Below are 22,397 nucleotides of genomic sequence, written 5' to 3'. Positions count from 1 at the left end.
ATTGTCAGTTTGGAGAGACTACTATAGTTTGTAAAGTTAAATCTTCAGCCAGTAAATTCTGATCTGATAGACCAGGGTTATGACCTTGATTCAGAATTAATTAGGAGATGCAGTGAGATCTGAAAGAAAAGTCTGACATTCTGTTCCACTAATCTAATTTTACGAACTGCAGTACTTGAGTTATGGATTTTTTTTTTTTTTTTTTAACAATCACACCTCATAGGAATTTGAAAAGAATAAAAAAAAATGAGGAAAGAAGATGAAACCCACTACTTTAAGCAAGACTGCTTCTTGAGAAGATCACATTACAATACCCACCAAATCCTGGAACTTGGTCCCAAAAGAATAGCTATAAGGAAGATATGGGGAAAATGTAGAATATCTGAATGCAGCATATTTATGTAAAGAAAATACAGAAATCTATCAGAAGGTCAGTTGTGACAAAGTCATAAGATCTGTGGTCTAAATAACAACAGAAATGAAATGTGTTCATTTGAAAAATTGCTAGAAGGGTCAAAACAACAAACAAGTGATCCTAAGCAAACAGTGTCCATGTGACTTACTAAGATTTCTGCAGCACAATAATTTTCATTTAAGTAACTTTAAAACATCAGTGGCGTTTTTAAAAGAAGTAATTTTCCTTATCAGTTGTCTATTAAAACACTTAGTATGTATTTCAAAGAAAGAAAAAGTTATACATAAGATCAGATAGTTTAGCTGTATTAGGTTAACAGAAATAACTATGTTTTACTGTAAACTTACACAGAAATAAACAGATAAATTTTAACTTATTAAGATATATGAGATAACTCAAGAAGAAAATAGTAAAAAAAACTTTAAAAAATGTTCTCATGCTAATAAAAGCAAAACGAAGTGAAAATCAAATTGTTGATTTTTATGGCATTTTTTTTTAAATGAAGATATGAGTAAACCCTTGAAATTTTTATTGGTTCCAAGTTTAATGCCTATTTTCCTAACAAACTCTTCTCAAGGTAGTGACATTTTCTATTACCAGAAATTGTCAAATATTTGTGTGTAAACACTTGAGTAGTTTTTCAAAATTGGTATTAGGGAATAGCAAAGGAGCAATGCTCTTGAGATTGTCTTAGGAATAATGTCAGACAGCATTTAAAATAGAAAATTCAATGAAATATCAATTCATTATTTAGAGATGAAATTAAGATGTATTATATAATGATGTGTAATATGAAAATAACTTAGTCCTAACCTGAAGCAAACGTAGTGTTCAAGCATAATAAGGGTATACACATAAAACTTGTTATTCCAATAGCTGAAAACTGTTAAAAAATATCTAAATATACATTCCAAGAATCAATCATTTATTATTGTGAAAGTGTCAAGTACTATAAAAAAGCATCCATAGACTTTACCCATTTGCAATGATATCCTATTGAAATCAAGATAAAGAAGACATTTGCTTCCCATGTTATAAGGTAACAAAGAAATTCCAACAGGGATCCCTGAGCAGAAGGTGAATGAGACACTATTCTCTACCACTCCTGTAAGGCCTCCCAATGCCTAGCATAATGAACCACCCTATAGGAGAGTCCCTGGGATTTGATTCAATCACCATTTTGCTTTTTTTAAAGTTTCACTGACTACACAAGAAGAATGCTTTTTTCTTCTTTTCATGCTACTACTTTCAACTTGTATTTGTTGACCTTTATATTCAGTTCTCTTATATTATCAGTTATATTTCTGTGGAGAAAGGGCAGAAGAAAAACATGTTAACAAATTTACATTAGTATATTGAACATACTTTTTAAAGCAAAAATCCTCATTCTTAGTCAAGAGCTTAAATAAAATATAAAATTGATATTCTAAAATAAATACACAATAATATAATAATATAAACATTGGCTGACAATTGTAATGTTTAGAGGCTTTTCATTTCAGCAAAAACATATAAATACTTTTGAAAGCCTAAGCTAAAAATTATTCTCATTGAACTTCTAGTTCCTCACTGTATGCTTTAAATCTGGTTTTCCTAAACTGTATCTGGCACATTAGTAAATGGAAAATTTTATTTAAACAAAAATGTAATAAAATCATTTATACAAAATGATGATTATTGAAGTAAGTACTTGCTAAAGTCATGTAGATATTGCAAAGTAATTTCCATAAAGTCACAGAAAGCATTGAAGTCTAAAAGAAATGTAGAATGTTCACACTCTTAAGATATAATTACTACTATGTTTAAAATTGAAATTCTATATATTATGTCAAAAGTGAATAAAACCATATGAACTCGAATAAAGAAATTTTGTTTAGTATTAATGAGAAATTTCCTTTACAAATATCCGTGTTTATGAAAAAATCTATACCTTGCATGGTCAGACTGGTAATTTCCTTTATCTACATAGTTCACTTACTATATAGTTCAAACTTCAAAATTTATTCAAGTTGAAAAACAGAAATAACTGCAAAAAGAGCAATATACGTATAATATCTTTTTTTGAAAATTTCAGTATTGCACTAAGGAATCCTTCATCTGTCAATCCTCACTGTTAGATACATGATCACTGGAGTATGCAGATTTAGATGCATTACACATTGAGCTCCAAGGATAGGACAGCAAAGTAAATTGTCTTGTAAGTTACATCACAACCCCCGGTATATGAATATTTGCTCCTGAGCAATTTCATGTCCATATAAATTCAAACAGTAGGAAGAAACACTAACATAAACTCAATTTTCAAAATATTTTTAAAAATCACAGAGATTGATCAAGAGACAATGCTATGAAAGTAAATTAACTACATTTTCCATTTCTAGCACTCTTTGACAGACAGAAACTTTCTCTTCATCTGTTTGGCTGTCCAATATCAGAGAGAATAGTTGACATGGTTATGTATTTACTCCTTTTTATTAACATTCACTTTCAAATTTTCAGATATCCAGCCATTCGCACTCCATCAAAAGTTAGCATTTGGTAACTGCTTGTATTGGAGGTCAAACCAATATCTGTAATGATTAAGAGAAGAAGGATGATTTCAACAAAGTCACACAGAAGGGAAACTTAACTAAGGGAAGTAGGAGAATTTAGAAAGACAAAGAGAAGGGCTGAAGATATAACTCAGTTGGTAGAATGCTTGAACACGCAAGGCCCAGGCTTCTAATCCCTAGCACCACCAAAAAAAAAAAAAAAAAAAAAAAGTCAATTACAACTCACAAGAGCAATATTATAGCTCAAATACAACAAACTCATATTGTGAAAGAACTTTTAAAAGTCCTTTAGTTGTGTTTAGAAAAGTGAACTTAGCCTAGGTAGGCAAAACTTGCTAAGTTTATTTTCTCTTAAAATAATACCAAGATACTCTCTCACTTATTGGGAAATACTGGACTCAATCAAAACCTAATATTATACTAAAGTTCTAAGATAAATTTTATAGCAGTTACCTTAGCTCAATAGCCAGAATAATAATATCTAATTTAAACATTGAGAAAAAAATTATAAATGACTCATATAAGATAGAAGAGAGAATAACCATCAGATTTTCTTGGGAAATGAGATATAAGAATTAACTTTAAGAAAAAAAATAATGCAATGAAAAGAAGTAATCTGTAGTATATTCTGTATGAACTTGTTTGTCCATTTCATTTTATTATAGTTGGCACAAATAAATACATTTTTAGAATTTAGAAAACAGAATCTCAACTAACTTTTCCATAAATACCTCTTTCTAGAATTCATTAAGAATATATGAGAAATTCTTCCATATTCTGTATGAATTTATAATTATTTGTGCTACCATACAAATAAAGCTGACATATTTCTAATATTGAGATAACTTTGAAAGAATTTTTTAAAGGTACACTTAGTAGTACTCTGTATATAAATTTGTCATGTGCATATTTCAGAAGATATTCAAAATTTGTTGTCACTAAGATAACTTTCCAAGTTTCTGAAATCAAGTCTGTGAAATCAGTTTCAAATGACAAGTTAATATTTCTTTAAGATCTTGAATTTTAGATCATCAAAATTGGAGGCATTATATGTACACAGTATTTACCTTCACTAGTAAAGAATATAAAAAAAAAATTCATAGTTTCATTTTTCTAGATGTAATAAGAGAAACATTGTTTATATAGGAATCCTCAATCATTTATTTTGCTATTGATATCATTCATATGACTGAGACATAGTTGAGTCTATCTCTGGTTATTATCAAAAGAAGAATTATAATTAATCACTCTTGTATTAATTCTAGATCCACTTTTTTTTTAACTCTTTTTAGTTATGCTACAACACTAAGGTACACCTTGACATAATCACAAGAACATGGAAACCAATCTGCTCTGATTCAGTCCCCAGCACTTCCCACCCACACCCCACTTCCCTCTACTCCATTTGTAAAGTATCTTTTCTTTGTTATTTTGTGTTGTTAACAAAATTAGGATGTTGTTTTATCAAAGAATTAATGAAATTGTGTTTTACTTTATTGTACAAAATATTGAGTACTGTGGTGAAATAATAAAAAAGATATAGTGTAATTTAGGCAAAAAAAAAGGCAACTATATTTATTGTGAAAGAGTCAATATTTAGACAAATTTTATCTGGTATCAAATGAATCAGTGACTTGGATCAAAGATAAAGTAATAGTCATTAAATCCAACTTGAGGATAAATAATTAATCTGAATCAGCCTATACAATTCTTAGCTTGCTTGTTTATTTATTTGTTTGTTTGTTTTTGTGACAGGGTTAAACCCAGGACCTGGCACATACTAGGGCCTAGTGTCAGGAGCCAAGAATGAATTTTGGGTTTGATGAGCCACCTCAAGGTAGGGGCATTGCTCTTCTGAGAACTCTTAGTACTATCTCACAGATTTGATACTGCTCAGTTTATGCTGACCCTCTGCTCAGAGAGAATTCTGTCTTCCACGGAATTTATTGATTCAAACAGCCCTAGATTCCAACGCAGCTGCCAAGGGATGCAAGAGATGTCAGTGTGCCCAAGAAGCCTTGAGGTGCCAGCTGCATGGAGAAGTAAGAAATACTGTGCAAGTTGATAAGCTCCCAATTACACTGTGTTCCCCACTGCCTCACTTTTCTTTATTTTGTAGAAGTTTCTCTCACAACAACTCCCTGTGATGTGTTTGAATATAAAAGAAAGCACAAAAACATCACTCTTTGTTAGAGATCAGACTCCATCAGGGCTGATTCACACCAAGCCCTGCTATTTATCTATTAGTTGAGTCCTTGTCTTTCTTTTTATATTTCTTATTTCTAATCTCCTCATCAGTCCAAGTTTGGGGAAATTGAGTAAACATCTCACAGGTCATAATAGCCTAGCAAATGTTAGAAGTTTTTAATGTGATAAAACTCTTAAAACAATATGTGTCAAAGTCATGTAATTACTCTTACAGTAAAATATTTGCAAATATTTCAAGAAATGTTTATACATGCTGTATGTCAATAAGTAAATGTAGATAAAATATATGTATTTTTATACAAAGGTTTACACAATAAATATGCATTAATGTGCATGCAAAGTACAAAAAATTGTCTTTGATTTTTTCATATTTTCTCTTTTACATGTATAATATAAATATATTTTTAAGAAATATATGTTCTAGTAAGTGTAAATTCTACACCATTTTACAAGGTCATTGAATTAGTTGAATCTGCTTCTAGAGGAAGTAATGCATTTTACTAGATACACTGCAGATCTTTATTTTTTACACTTTTCCTAACTGATATATCTAAGTATCACCTATAAGGCGATAAATGGCAAGAATTTATAAAAATCATACTGATTGCCACAGAAGTTAGCAAAAAAAAAAAAGGATTGCTTGAGCTAATAGGTTACTGAGTATGTTACAAGGTGTGGTTTCTGAATGTGAATAAATCTTTCATTATAAAACTTCAAGATTTTATTTGTATTCTTCTGTTTTAAATGTTACCATTTATAAAATAAAAAAACTCTCGGGCAAGAAACAATTAAATCTTTTTCTCATTCAACCTCACATTTTGTAATTATTCTTTGTGAACTTGACAGATCATCAGAAAAAAAAATTAAACTTTACTCCATGTTAGTTTTATATTTAGGAAGAAGCTTTGATTCCCTGAGGGTTTGCTGTTATTATGTTCATTTCGTTGCATCTTTCATTGTTCTTAGAAAGCTGCACTGAGGAAAGTAATATGACTTTTACTTTTAATTGGAAAACTAATTAAAGTTAGGTATAGCATTATTATAACTTTCTAAATATCTCCTTTTTGAGCTGCTGATTAGAGTTGTAGCTACTTATCAATCACAAATCATGTATTAAGCACCCATTATGTAAGTCGTAGAAAACCTAGTGCAAAAATGAAACCTATTATAAGATACTTGAATAATTAACAATTCTGAGATTCAAGGGACATTAGAGCATAAGAGAGAAAAAAGAGAGAGAGAGCATACATACTGACAAACTTTCAGTAAGTACTAAAAATGTTGAAACAGTTTTAAAATTTTTTTCATATAAATAATGAGCTTTAAAAGTTCAGGTTTTTTTTTAATCCTTTGTCTTTTAGACGCATGTTTAAGTTTTAAATTTTGTATTTCCAAAGGCTTATTAATTTACTGTTTTGAACATATAAACATACAGTACTACAAAGAAATTAAATGGAGCTTAATTGTAACATTGTTATAGGCAGAATTATGGCCCCTCAAAGATTTTCCCAGATCTTATAAATAGTTCACTTTACATGGCAAAAGAGAAACAAGATTGAAAATTAAATTTGGCCTATTAATCCAAGGATGTTAAAATGAAGAGATTATTTTGGATTATGTGATTGGGTATTTATTTCAAGGGTCCTTGAAAGTAGAAGAGGAGATGATGACATATGAGAATGACTCATATGGAGGAAATATGCTCCCCCACAACCACAAGGAGGGCAGACAGCACTGCTAATATCTAAATGTTAGCCCCACCTCCCCTTCAAGCTGGACATATAGACTATAAAATTATAGAATAATAAGTTTATATAATTTTAAGGGACTAAGATCGTGGTAATATTGTTGTAGCAAAAATAAAAACAGCATTGATTTTGGCACTAGCATTGTTGAGCTACTGTAAAGAACACATAAAAATGAGGGAGTGTTTTGAGAATATGGCAGTGGAGATAGGAAGAATTTGGGGTGCATAATAAAAACAGGTTAGAATGCGTTGAACAGATTGTAAGCGTAAAATATGGACATAAACATCTGTATAATTGACAACATAGAAGAAAGCGAGGAGCATGACAAAAACAATCTAAATCTGTACAGAAAGCACCTATATTACTATGAACAGACTGTTACTGGAAAAATGACACTAAATATCCTACTGCTGCTGCAACTGCTACTCATGAGGGCTCAGAAATAAAGTCTTGATATACAACTCTACTCTAAAGGAAAGTGAGAATCTTTTATTTTGAGTCAAAAGTGTGTGACTGAGGAACGCAGATTTCAGTTACATTGAGTGTCATATTCTACTGCAGGAGAGATTACACAAACTTTTATAGTCAAAAAACAAAAAAAAAAAAAGAGACTTAAACTAATATATTACCAATTGGTAGGAGCATGAGGTAGATAGGCTACAGTAAAATGTGAAAATCTCTTCAATAGGATACAGATGCTATCACATTCAATGTTTAATGTTAGTAGAGAGGCTGGGAGTCTGTTAAAGTTAGGCATACATTCCAAGAGTTTTATCTGGAGGTCATGAGGAAGTTAGGTAAGATACAGATGTTAATAGTAAATGGCTATTATAAAGTGCTAAAGATGGCCCAAGATAACTTTGGCTCTTGATCTATAACATTGCATCTCCTCACAATCATGAAGTTTTAGTCATTCAAGGCCCAACTGGATTCAAGATTTTTAACATAGATGTGGCTGGTTTAGAGAACTTCAGTTCACAGAACAAGGAACATCAAATTGTAAACTGGAGGAGGAAAGGCAATCCTTGTGTTGGGAGTATTTTATCACAATATTTTTAAAAGAAAGAAAGAAAGAAAGAAAAGAAAACTCGTCAGTGTTGTTTCCTGCAGTTATGTAGGAAGATTTTTTAAGAGAAATTTAGATACTTAGCTAAGGAGATTTCCAAAAACTTTGTTGAATGTTCTTTAGTTTCTTCTTGTGGCTTATGGTAAAAAAGTAAGAGGAAACAGATAAATTGATAATGAAACTGATAAGCAAAAAAGGAACCAGTATTTGATGATTTGGGAAATTTTCAGATTATTCAGATCTCAAAAGATGCTAAAATTAGGAGGTTTACTGTTAAGAGAATTGACATTATGATTGATGTATGTATATTCCATGTATGTATTATATGTCAAAATACATTCTGCTGTCATGTATGACTAAAAAAATAAAAATAAATCATATGGTAAAAAAAAAAAAAGAAAATATGTTCTAGAGAAAAGAGTGAGCATTGATTCTATAAGGTTTGTCAATATCTACATAGATCAAATGTTTATATTATTTAGTCCCATAATATTCTTTGAAAAGATAAAGCATGTAACTCATACATATCTGCCATCTCTGCAGAGCTAAAAATACACAGGTGGGGTTATTAAGGAAAGGTATGTGAAGGAGCCTCTTATCTAATGGAGTACATATCCATGATATTAATAGGAGACCCAAGGAGTTCTTAAGAATTTGCATCAAAAAAAAACATTATTAACTTGACTTAAAACAATGAATAGTGTGTGAACTGAAGGAGTTCAGGGACCTTCAAAAATATAAAGCTAGAAGCTAATAACACTAATTATGTATAAACAAATGCTACATTTCATGGAAAAAGAAATCTGAACCAATAGAGGACCCATCAAAGCTATTAAGTAGAGTAGTATTTCTCCTAGAGTTGAAATCCCAACTCTTTGCCTGGCTAAATATCAAAATCACTTAGTATCAGTGATTCCTTTTATTCCTTCCATTTTCTTCAGTTGGGTTTGAAGTATGTGAATTGTTATCTTTGCCTGCCCCACCGCTGCCTTTTTTGAGCAAATAACATTTTTTTCTGGTTTCACAGGTTCTCAGAGGGAGGAAGATTTTGTTCTGGATAACTTATACAAAGAGCTTTGCCTATACTAATTTAGACAGTATAGATAGGGAAGTTTAGGACTTCTGAAGTGAGGAGATTAAGATGAGATTTTGGACTTTGAGTTTGTGTTATAATAAGATAAGTCCTTTGGAAACTTGGGGCTCAGTTAAATAAGTTATACATGTGAAAAAAGTGTTTATCTTGAAGGACTAGAAGGTGAAAAAGATGATGGTTCCACACAGATTTGGAATGTATTAAATTCATTAGTTCCTGCAACTTTATATGTCAACCAGTAATTAAAGTTGCAGGAAGAATTTAATTTCCAAGTCAACTGATTTTGACATGGGAGATTACCTTGGAGTATCTAGGTAGATACAATATAATCACTTGGAGAATGGAGGTGGCAAGAAAAGGTCCACTTAATCCACAATTGCTGGCTTTGAGGATGAAGGAAAAAACCAAGGGACTGAAAATGAATACAGGTGGTATCCAGGATCAGAAAAAGGCAAGGGAATGGATTCTCCTCTAGGTCCTCAATAAAGCAACACAGTCCAGCTGACACTTTAATTTGAGTTAGACTGGGAGAAACTTCAGACATACAGAATTATATGTTACATTTGTGTGGTTTAATGCTACTAAGTTTGTATTATTTTTTTTGTAGTATTGATAGAAAACAAAATTAACTAAAGACTTGGATCTGATGTTTCTTTTATTTTAAAACATATTTAATAGATAAGTTCAAAGTTACAAATAATTTATAAAAATTGTACCCAGGAACTCTGTGGACACAACTTCAGAAATTCAACCACACTTTCTTTTTTTTTGTATCCTCATTCTCATTCTCATGCTCTCTTTGTCCCCCTGTCACTCAGATCATTTGAGTTTATGTTGTTTATAACATACATTGTTATAACTTTGTTTTTAGTGTATACCCAAAGCAAAAACATATTTTAATATAACCACAGTAAACTATATAATGCAAAAAATCTTACCTTGAGTAATAAATTAAAAAAATAAATAAATCTTTGTCTCAAAACTTGGTGAAGATTAGTTACAGAAATGCCAATATTTTCACTGTAGCTGAAACTTTTGTTTGCAGGTGTAAGTCCTGAGTAGCAGTTCTCAAAGTATGCTTCCTGAAACAGCATTTTCAGCACAGCCTGGGTATGTAGTAGTAATGTGCACTCTCACCTTCCACACTGCCTCATTTACCCCTATTCAGTCATAAACTGGACTACTTGTGTCCAAAACTCTGATTTAAATAAGCCTGAAAAGTCATTCTAATACATGCTAGATTTTGAGACTCTCAGACCCACGGACTACATGCCCTAAATTTTTTTATGTAAGAGGAGGAAATAAATAGGCCAAAAAAAAAATTATTAAAGTGCCTGCTTACATTGCCAACTTCTTTAAAAAAGAAAAAAAGAAAACCTAAAAATCACTTATGTTTCTACCTCACTCTTTAGTAAAATATTCAGTTACATTAATAAGTACACTGTGTTGACAGGGCTGTGAAGAATGATAGAGAATGGCAGCATTTTTAGGACTTAGTACTCACTTTTCATCATCAGGATGGTCCACTCTGCATCTTCCATAGTGAAAGTACCAGCCATTTTAGGTGATCTTAACATTGAAATTATGGATTTCAGGAGTAGCATCTCTCTCTCCATTTCTTTTCTTCATCACTTTATGATGTAAATCTTCAGAAGGGCTTTACAAAGCATCACAGTAACATACTTTCTATGAAATCCTATAATTTCAGGAGCTGAGAAAAACTGAGACACTCAGCAGGCTGTATTTTGAACTTGAATTATTGTACGTACCAAGGCCCCACACTCATTCATCCTAAATAAAATGCAAGGCGGCTACAATTAGATTATAGAAACATAACAACAAACACCAATCTAATGCTCTAAAAGTTTTTTCATTAAATAATCAAATCTTGCATGATAAATATTACAAAATGTGTATAAGCTTTTCCTCTACATACAAAATTCATTTGCTTGAAAGGTTCTAGTAAGGTGAGAAGGAATGTTATAGTAGAATACACATGCTACATAATACCTTCAGAAAAAAGAAGTATCCATGTCAGAGGTGCTTGCTAAAATGTTTATGGGTGAAACAAGATGTTACTGGGGTTTTCCTTATAATATTCCAGGGAAAAAGAACAAAAAAAAATCAGGGAAAATAAATTATTTCAAGAAAGTGAATAGAATCACTTGTGAAGCTGACAGATAATTACACTATTATCATTATTTTTCTAACATTTTTCACAATAAAAAGTAAAACATAAAACAATATAAGACAAAAACAAAACAAAACAAAAAAACACAGATCATTGGGAAAAAACAGTGTATTTTTTTTAACTTTGAATTTTATTTAAATGACTAATATTCCCAGACACAAATGTCTTTCAGAAGAAAGTCAAGAATAAACCCATGATATATTGAAGAAATTGATACAGTTTGTTAAAAATGGAGATTTTTTTTTATAAAGCACAAAGAGATACCTTATAGATAGGCATTTCAAAAGAAGAAAAAAGAAAGTATACAGTAGTTAAGTCTCAAAATATTAATCTACATTATATTTGTTTATGTATTGTTCATTTATTTCCCATATGGAGAGCCCAATAGCAAATCTGGTCTGTACCAAAGCAAAATCAAACATGTATACAGAAAAGCATTCTATAAAACAGATATGATCTGATGGTACTTGGAAAGGCATTGTTTCCCTTCAAAGGTATACTAACACCAGTCTTGAAGGAGATAAAGAGGCTTTGGAAGACCATTTAAGATGAGAGCAGAAAAAGGTGTGAAGGGAACATAGACTTGAACACCAGAGAGGCAGACAGCAGCCCCTCCAAGAAATGTCCTCCAGCTTTTCACTGACAATAGATGCCTCTGTTCCAAAAGAGGCGTGAAGGACAGCAGAAAGAGTGCTTGATTCCTCATGCATGTTCAAGAAAAGAAAACTTCAGCAACAAATAGAGGAATTTAACAAGACTAATACAAGAACTCTCTTTTAGTGCCTTATTTATAATTAAATGGTTTGTTGTATAAACTGTAATTCCAAATCTTCATTAAACATTAGTCAAGTTAATGTTAGAGATCAAAAATGGTAGTCAAAATGACTATAGGACTTCTATTCTGCCTATAGTGGCATTTTATGATTTTTTAATACACAACAATGTGAAAAATCAGAAAAATTATTACTGCCTTCTTCAAAAATACATTACCAATTGGTTTGAAATTTAATTTTAGAAATTGACAATCATTTTTTAAAAAAATTAGTTTGATGTTGAAGGTAAGAATCAGAAACAGTGATGTCATTTTAACTCATAAAAGGAAGGTGTATTTAAGAGTAATGAAATAATATTTAATTCTCCTCAGTAGTGTTAAATCAAATAGCTCTGCTTTCAGACTAAATCTGTAGTCTCAGAATTCAAAAATATGGAAAAACAAAACCTATGCTATAACATACATTTTGATATTACTAGCAAAATTTTTTCTTTTTTACTTATAGTAACAGCAAACTTAGCATGTCCTCCACTCATTCTTTTTCATTTTTTTTTAAACTGGGTTGGAGAGGGTACTGAGGATTTAACCTATGGACTTTCTCAGGCAGTTACATGCCCAACCCTTAAAAGAAAAAAAAAAAAAAAAAAAAATATATATATATATATATATATATATATATATATATAGAGAGAGAGAGAGAGAGAGAGAGAGAGAGACAGAGGGATAGATGTGTGTGTCTTGCTAAGTGGCTTAGATACTCACTGAGTGACTGAAACTGGCCTGCAACATGTAATCCTCCTGTCTCTAACCTCCCTGGTAACAGCCTTATGCCATCACAACTGGCTTATGATCACTTTTTAAAATGCTGTTTCCAATATACAATTCTTCAAAAAATTAAAAAAGAAGAAAAAAAGAAATCAGTGGTACCATATTATTGCATTCCATTACCTACCAAAAATAGAAATAATAAAAAATTAAAAAGACTATTCTCCTATATGCTTCAATTTGCAGAGCATGTCACTCAGCTTAGGGACAACACCCAAACTACCATGGTGTGATATCATTCTCTCATTTGCAGAGATACTTCTAAATATTCTTCAGTTTTCTGCCAATAATGTGAGGTGCTGTGATATGAAGGGAAAAATTCATTGGTATTTTCACAACTGCCAGATTCCCCATTTCCCTAATCAAAGAGATGTACTAAGGCAAATACTCAGAAGTCTAGGATGTACCTCTTCTTTCAGCCTCTTCTTTTTCACTCTTAAATAGAAAAAAAAAATAACAGCAGAAACTTGCAAAATCTTGTAGAGAAGAATAATATTATAAGAACATCCACTTGTGATTACATCTGGTGTGATACTTAAACTTAACCTGTAAAGAACAGAATAATATTCATCATGTGGATCTATTATGAACTAAAGGAAGAAACATTGTCTTTGCATTTAAATAGGATTGAGTTTGAATTCCAATCATCATAATCTCCAAAATAAAAGCATTGATCACAAAAAAGGACTTTTAAATTATTCGATCTATGCTTGTTATATACTTTCAATAAGTTAACATTGATTCCTTATAAATTTGAACAAAACATAATCCCAGAATAGTTTGGTAAGATTAAAACATAGTTTATCAAACATATGTTAGGTACCACTTAAATAAAGTAGGGATTTAAAATATTATAAACATTATGTTCAGAAATTTATTGATGTTTAAAAATAATTGAACATCGAAAATAATACTTCCAAATGAAGACGACTGAGATCAGTAAGATAATTTCCTAGACAGTAATTATTTCTCAAGGTGTTTTCAAAAATAGACTTTTAAAAATAGACACTGCATTTTGGGGGGCTTCTTTTAGCCTGTGAGTGTTTTAAGTGGTGAATACTGGAATGAAATTTACACTCCTGAAATTCAGAATATATGAGAAACAAAAAAAAAAAAAGGAAAAAAAAAAGAAAGGAAGGAAAAAAGAATTAAAACTCACAAAACCAAAACACCAAATAAAATTAATTTCTCATGGGCATCTACTTTTAAAAATAATGAGTTTTGAAAACAATATGTTGTGTACAATAATCCTGCAAATGTTGATTAGCATTCTATAATGCTTGGAATCAATATGTCTGCTATGAAATTAAAGAGATTCACATTCTGCTATGGTGAAAAAACTCTTGAGTTCAAAATCACATTAGAATAAGAAAGTGAACTTTTAATGGAACTTTTATAACTTGCATGCATATATTGTGTTTATCTGTATTTTGTGTGAAGATTTAATCAGAGATGCCTGAATAAAAGAACAGATGGAGGCCTTATTTAAATTTAGAGAGAATGAATACCACATGCTGAGCTCAATAAAGTAATTTAAATAAGTTTCCCATCTTATATAAATTTTATTTAATTATGTATTCAACTTAGGAATTCTAAAATGGCAAAAACAAACTATAAAAAATGAATACTACCTATGTTTCCACTTGTATGTAAGCATAAACATATGCTTTAAGAATATAGAAAATTTTAAGGTATCATCAAAAGAATATTAAGATTTTACTATTGATTAGATTTACCATTAAAAAAAAAAACAACAATAACAGTTTTTGTGGGCTGTAGTAGAGTGGAGTTTTGAATGTCCATATTCTCTTTAATTAGTGTTTTTTTTTTTTTATTCTTAGTTATTGTGTGTCCTGGTTTAATTTTAGGATTTAAACAAAGAATTATTTTCCTTTCCCTTTTCTTTTTCATATTATAAAGATAAAGTTTATAAAAATGATTATTTCTCTTTCAATTGTTTTATTTAGTAGTTTGATACATACGGCTGTATGATATAACAGAAATGAAAAAAAAGATAAAATGTTTCTAAAATGAAGTAGTATGAAGTAATATTAATCATTACTACTATTAATGTTAACAGTTTGAAGGTCGATGTACAGCATGCACCAAAAAAAAAAAAAATTTACTCTGAGCAATAGTTAAGTATTTGAGGATATAGGAAAGTGTTAAAATAAAGTTGAAACCTGCAAGAAAGGTCTTCTCAAGTATTTGAGGGGAGAAATTCCATATGTCTAAATGAAAAAGGATGGGCATCCTCTTAAGAAGATGTCCCTAGTCAAGGTATTGGAGCCTATGTGATGCAAGAAAATTTTCTTCTTATAATAGTCTTAGGGTGTCACAGCTTCAATGTGAAGAGGTAAATAATGTTCCTCTTTTGAACATATTTTCAAAGAAAAGTGAGAAACAAAAAATAAATTTTTGTTCTGATCATATTCTGTGAGTCATGCTTGTTCAATGTCCCAGTTAAATATATTCTTGTTCGTCAAGTCTTACCAACTCTATTTAAAGAATTGATGAAAATGGGGTTCAGACAAGAAAGCAACTTTCCTAAAATCATGCTGAAAAAAGAGCCAGGATTAGAGTTTTACTTGTGGTTCCTTCCTTCTCTGAAAGGATGTACTCTCCCCCTCAAAAGTGTCCCCTTCTCCCCTTTCCTATCTCTTTAATAAACTTTTGCTTGTTCTTTAAGTGACATGTTCAATATCTTTCTGAGTTGATCACAAGAATCAAGGATTACAGGTGGGCCTTTGTACTGCTTTAGTTTTCCAGAAGACCCTATTCCTATAACATTATCAGTATAAGTGCTTACTGTTTTTTAAAAATTTAGGTTGTATATATTGACTTTATATTCTTGATTTAAGGACCATTCAATTATCCATTGAAAATTAAACAAAAAAAAATTTGGCATAAGACTGTATAGAATTCAAATTATTATGTGCATTATCAAATGAGTGAAAATTAGAAGATCAAATAAATTTTTATTGTATTTTTAGTAGAGAGATGCTGAATTTAAGTAGAAAAGGATTTATGCACTTTTTATCTTGTGACTTATATACAAGAATAGTCAGCTAGTTGAGAGAAATTTTTTAGCAGGTATCTAGATCAACCTGTTCAAAATATATGAGGGCTGCAATGGTAAAGCATGTGTATTTTAAAACCACAAAAATGTTGGTTAATTTACAGATCTTAATTCATTACCTTAAGTTATATTTGGGTTGTAGCCTAGCCTTGTTTACCAGTTTCTCAAAGGAATTAAAAATAAGATCGAAATATTTTGAAATTTTTGTGACAGGGATAATTTGGAGAGGATAAATCTGTAACTCCCCAAAATAGCAATGATTTTAAGTGTTGTCTTCTTAAACACTTACACCCCAGGCATTTTTATAATATCTTCTCATCTTCCCATTCTTATATAAATTTCCTAAGTGTCCCAAGACTTATTGGTTTTTGTCTCACAACACATTTCCCATAAAATATATTTTCTCTATTTCTCAACAATATTTTTATGTGGAGGGCTCATTTTTATTCATGGATTCTTTGCTTTTCTACCAAATACCTTTATCAGTGAAGTAAACCAACCAAAAAAAAAAAAAAAAAAAAAAAAAAAAACATTGAATAAGAAACATTAGAGGAGGAAAAGCTGAGAATGTTTCAAGTAGCATACTGCAATTTAGGTCTGGTATTAATGACCTAAGATTAGCACAGAGAACACTATTTAATGGTTTATTCCTCAAACAAGACTGTCTTCACTTTGGACACCAGTTGCAGTTAGGATCATCAGGTCATCTGCATTTCTAACAGGTACAAATTTGTGGTTTCCATATCCTAGGAAGATTCAGTCATTCACTTAATAATTAACAGACCTCAGGAAGAACCATGCTCTTTTTTAAAATATATATATAGTTGTAGTTGGACACAATACCTTATTTTATTTATTTATTTTTTAATGTGGTGCTGAGGATCTAACCCAGCACCTCACACATGCTAGGTGAGCACTCTACCGCTGAGCCACAACTCCAGCCCCAGCACCATGCTATTGATTACAGTTTACTATAAAGAATACAACTCAGAAACAGGTACATGAAGAGCCACATAGGGCAAGAACTAGTTGAATATCTACAATACATAAATGTACCCAGGAAGAAATTGGATCAATGGTGTCTGTAGACAGTGGATAGAATCAGAACATTACAACTATGAGATGCCTGATTACATATTGGAGTTGGGAAAATATTCTAAAATAATTGCAACTACTGAACAACTCTGTAAATGTACTAAGAGCTATTAAATTGACACTCTACATGGGTATATATGTATAATATATGAATCATTCCCATAAACATATGAAATACATGAAGTATATATATATATATATATATATATATATATATATATATATATACACACACACACACATATATTACCTACACATATGTGTGTGTTGTATTTTCCTTTAAACAATCTTTTCAATGCCCTTGACAAACATTTTGGATATGATACTGTTTCAGTGAAATCTTATTCCTGGTCTAAATGATAACCTTTTAATTTTGGAGTTGATCAAAAATATAAAAAGGAGGTATAAAAATAAATTCTGGTTTTTATGCTTCATTGGTTAGAGTAAACACTGAAATAAATGGCAGTTTGATGTGGTGGCACATGCCTGTAATCCCAGTGACTTGGGAAGCTAAGGAAGGAGGATTGCAAGTTTAAGGCCAGCCTCATCAATTTAGTGAGGCCCCAAGCACCTCATAAGAACTTGTCCCAAAATAAAAAACAAAAAGGGATGAGGATGTCAGTGGTAAAGCACCCCTGGGTTCAATGCCTGATACAAAAAAAAAAAAAAAAAAGATCTGAAATAAAGACTTAAAACTGAATTTATAATGTAAAGGAAAAACAAGAATATTTCAGAATTTTTTATTTCACTAAAAAAATTATTTTAAATCTTCACACACTTATGAAGTGGTATACATAATATCAGCTACTATGTGCTACTGTATTTACAATGTGCTTACTATAATAGCTGTCTTAAGGTACCATACTTGTACATTATCTCAATTCATTTTCATAATATATTATGTGTTTATCTACAGATATATATTTCATATCTACCTATAACTATATATCTATACCTATATTTTATATAAACTATTTGTTTTTACTTATGAACATTTTGATCTTATGTTGGATAGCCTAAAGACAATAGCAAACTTTAATGCCACTAGCAAATTTCATCAAGGGAGAAAATATTTCTGTTAAATCTAGGAAAGTTGAAAAGCTTATTTCAGAATTTCTGAATGCAGGAACAAGACATAAAATATATTTTAAACAACATATGTTCTAGTAGAAGAAAATATTCTAAGACACAATGAAATAAAACCTTTCATTCTTAAAGAAATATAAGATTCTCAAAACTAAAACTCTCACTGATACCACAAAATATAGATTTAATAAATAAATAAAGCAAATTTGGAAATGACACAACAATTTTAATAGATTAATGTTTTTTAAATATGTTCTGAAATCATCTGAATATTTAGTTTGGGTGTAATAGGGAAAATGAATAAAGAATCTATCTATTTACATATATATATATGTATATGTATATGTATATATTTTCACTATTTCCACCTTGTATCCTTAGGCATCTATTCTACATTCATTCTATGTACCAGATTTCAATATTTTTTCTTCTGATATTATTTTCTCAAAATCTTTCAAATCTTATAATATTTAAAGATATAAAATTCTAGTTTTTTTTTAATTGAATTTAGTCAGAAATTATGACACTATAGGCAGAATATGCAATGACCTCCATGCTACATATAGCCATCACTGGACAGCCTGATCCAGATCAATAAGGTTGGAAAATTTTGCTGCTGGTAGTTTAACAAGTGCCTTGTTATGTATCCAGATTCTCATCATGTTTTTAAGCTATCCATATTTTTTCAATAAGATATATATATATATATATATATATATATATATATATATATATATATATATTCCAAATACAATATTTTTAATATTCAGAAGAGCACATTTCCCTCAGTTGAATTTGTCTGCCTCTAAAAAGAATAGCCATCCATAAATCATGACTAATATGTGAGAAATTAACTTGTTACAGATTTCTAAGTTATCAACCTTAAACTTAATATCATAAGTTAGTTGCTCATAAGAATCAGTTTGAAATGACAACACATTAGATATTTGAAGGTACAGAGATTTGGGGAGTCTGTAATGTCACAGTTCTACAATGGTTCTATGAGTATACATATGAACAGAGAGTCCGATTATATATATAATTTTTTTTAATAGACTGGTAAGGAAGACTACTCCTTCACAAGTTTCTTGAACTAACTCTATTGAAGGGAAAAAATATAAATCAATTTATCAATGGAAATTGGGCAAGAAGACAGAACAAAGTAAGAAAGAATTGAGTGAAAGATACATTTTAACGTTAATGTGATTTTGTACTTCTTTATCTTTAAATTAATATACTCAGTCCTGATTCATCTGCATTTCTTTATCTGGAATTATGATGTTTCAGGGCTGGAATAGATCCCCTGCTGAAATAATATATCTGAACCTTAGTCTTCACGTGTTCTAACAATCCGTCTTCATCCAGACAGCCTGTAGGGGTTTACCTACACTTCATAAACTCACAGTAAAGTGCAGACCAAGATGCTATTTGAAATAAAATATTTGTTTAGAAAATAACAGTGAAAACAATAATAAAATTTCATATGTTTAAAAAATACTCAAGAATTTGAATTTAGATCCTAAGGCATGTAATCATTAACATTTTCAGGCTCACATTTTGGGTATTTTGTATTTCTTCATTAACATATCAACATTTTTAAACATAAACATAAGATAAGGCACCTGAACAACCTGAATGTTATATGAGCACTTTTGCTTTGACATTGCCAGGGTGGAACTACAGAAAATAAAAGAGAACTGGTAATCAGACAATAAGAAGTTGTTAGAAAATCAACAAAGGCAGTTTCCTGACAGAAAGACTTAGATTTAATCACCTAAAGCTGCTTTTGCAGCCATTGCCTAGACATGTTACCTTTACAGTCAGGGACAGGACACCATCAGCATGCTGCCTGTGGACAATGGATGAGCCTCCTGTGCCATTTATTTCACTTGTGGGCATTTCGATTTTAAATTGTTATCTATAGAAAACACCAAGCCTTTATAGCACTAGAAGAGAGCATATAGAGAAAAAATATGGCAATTAAAGTGATAAAGAGGGGGAGAGAGATGACTCTGCAGTGTTTATTTAAGCTATGAAGCAGAATCTTGCTGCTGAGTAAAGCAAAGATCCACACTTGACCATATATATATATATATATATATATATATATATATATATATATATATATGACTTTGAGCTTCCAAGTCACAAAATTAAAACATTTTTATTTGAGAATGGGGAACTGATAGATTACTATGTAACATTATGTTCCTTCTACATATAAGTGAGCCTTTTAATCCAGTTAAGTCTTGTGACCTTGAATGAGTAAATTGATTTTTTAGCTGTTTCTTGTATATACGAGGTAGGAAAGAACATCTATTTCACTACTTAATAAAGAAGAAAATTAAGACAGATGAGTTCCCCTTCCATTTCTTAGGTTAGAGAAGAAGCCCGAATTACTGATTTTTCAACAGGGTTTCAATGTGTACTCTTTATCATCTTGCTCAGTAAATATTTATAGGACTAAGTCAATAGATGAAGAGTTGGGTATTCTATAGCTCACCACTGCTGAGTAAATGTGACTCTGGAAATAGATTATAAAAGAAGACAAAAAAAAGGCAGATGTTCATAGCAATGGAAAGAAAAGTCTGATTACACTTAGAATTATCATCAATAATTAAGACAGTATAGGGTCAACAGGAGTAAAAAAAAATTAAATTATTCTAATTTATTATATATGATGATAGAATGCAATTCAATTTATATTACACATATAGAAAATAATTTTTCAAGTCTCTGGTTGTACACAAAGTAGAGTCACACCATCCATGTCTTCATACATGTACTCAGGGTAATGATGTCCATCTCATTCCACCACCATTCCTACCTCCATGCCCCCACCTTTCCTCTTCCTCCTCTTTGCCCTATCTAAAGTTCCTCCATTACAGGTGTAAAATTTTAAGTATATTGATTCATTAAAAAACTTATTTTAGGGCTGGGGATGTGGCTCAAGTGGTATCGCGCTCGCCTGGCATTCCGTGCGGCCCGGTTGGATCCTCAGCACCACATACAAACAAAGATGTTGTGTCCGCCGAAAACTAAAAAATAAATATTAAAAATTCTCTCTCTCTCTCTCTCTCTCTCTTAAAAAAAAAACACAATTTATTTTAAATCTTCACACATTTATGAAACGGTATACATAATATCAGCTACTATGTATAAGCATTTACAACGTGCTTACTATAATAGCTGCCTTAAGGTACCATACTTTGTACATTATCTCAATTTATTTTCATAATAAATTATGTGGCTATCTACAGATAGATATTTCATCTTTATCTATAACTATATATCTATACCTATACTTTACATATGCCATTTGTTTTTACTTATGAATATTTTAATCTTATGTTGGGTAGCCAAAAGACAATAGCAAACTTTAATGCCATTAGCAAATTTCATCAAGGGAGAAAATATTTCTGTTAAATCTAGGAAAGTTGGAAAGTCTATTTCTATGTGTCTTAACATTCTGGTTCACTAATAAGCTATATTACTAAACAAGAATTAAACTGTTAATTAATCTGTTTAACTTAAAATATATACCATGTTTTTTACTATACTGAAAGCAACATCAACAATCATGAACTCAAACATGATTGAATATAGCACACATGTATTTTGCTTTGCCAATGCCAGGGAGGGCATTGCATCAGGAAAATATTTCTGTTACAGCTAGGAAAGTGGGAAAGTCAGTCTCGAATTTGATAAAATTATAAAAATAATTTATTCCCTTTTTAAAAAAAAATTGTATGTTATATAGTGTGAAAAAATACCAGTATATATACTTATCTATGCTATCGTATTCATAAACACAACAAAATTTATTTATATGTTTCTAACCTAACAAAAGGTCACTATTTCCATTCAACTACAAAAAATAGGACTATAAAAAGCACCAGATCAAAGCATGTAATTTTAGAATCCGGAAATATTCTGAAATTTTCCCAAGAAAGTAAAAAATAATAATAATAAAGCAGGAAGAAACTTTTTTCATGAAGGACAGACTGTTTTTGTTAGTTTTTACATAGCCTGGAATAAAAGAAAATAGAGTGAGAAAAAGGAATTTTCTATAGATTTTACTATTTTGTTTAAACAAATACACCATGAACATGAACTATAAAAGTTTATCATCTGGAAAATGTTCCCTTTGCAGTAAAGTCTACATAGAGATTTGCAAGTCATTGTTTTCTATCTTGCTGACTCAAAACTATCATCAAGTTAAGAAAGTACATTCAGAAGCACAACTCTTGGCATATGTTGAAACTTA

General features: G+C 30.6%; 1 pseudogene; it reads right to left on the bottom strand.

Moving 5' to 3' along the window:
* The window catches only part of LOC114092816 (adiponectin receptor protein 1 pseudogene), a 56,031-nt pseudogene extending 36,002 nt beyond the window's left edge, over positions 1-20,029 (bottom strand).
* Between the last annotated feature and the right edge of the window lie 2,368 nt (positions 20,030-22,397).

Source organism: Marmota flaviventris, chromosome 7 (assembly GCF_047511675.1).
Source record: "Marmota flaviventris isolate mMarFla1 chromosome 7, mMarFla1.hap1, whole genome shotgun sequence".
Classification (NCBI taxonomy): Eukaryota; Metazoa; Chordata; class Mammalia; order Rodentia; family Sciuridae; genus Marmota; species Marmota flaviventris.
Note: the sequence above shows the minus strand (reverse complement) of the source record. Positions and strands in the feature narration are given on the sequence as shown.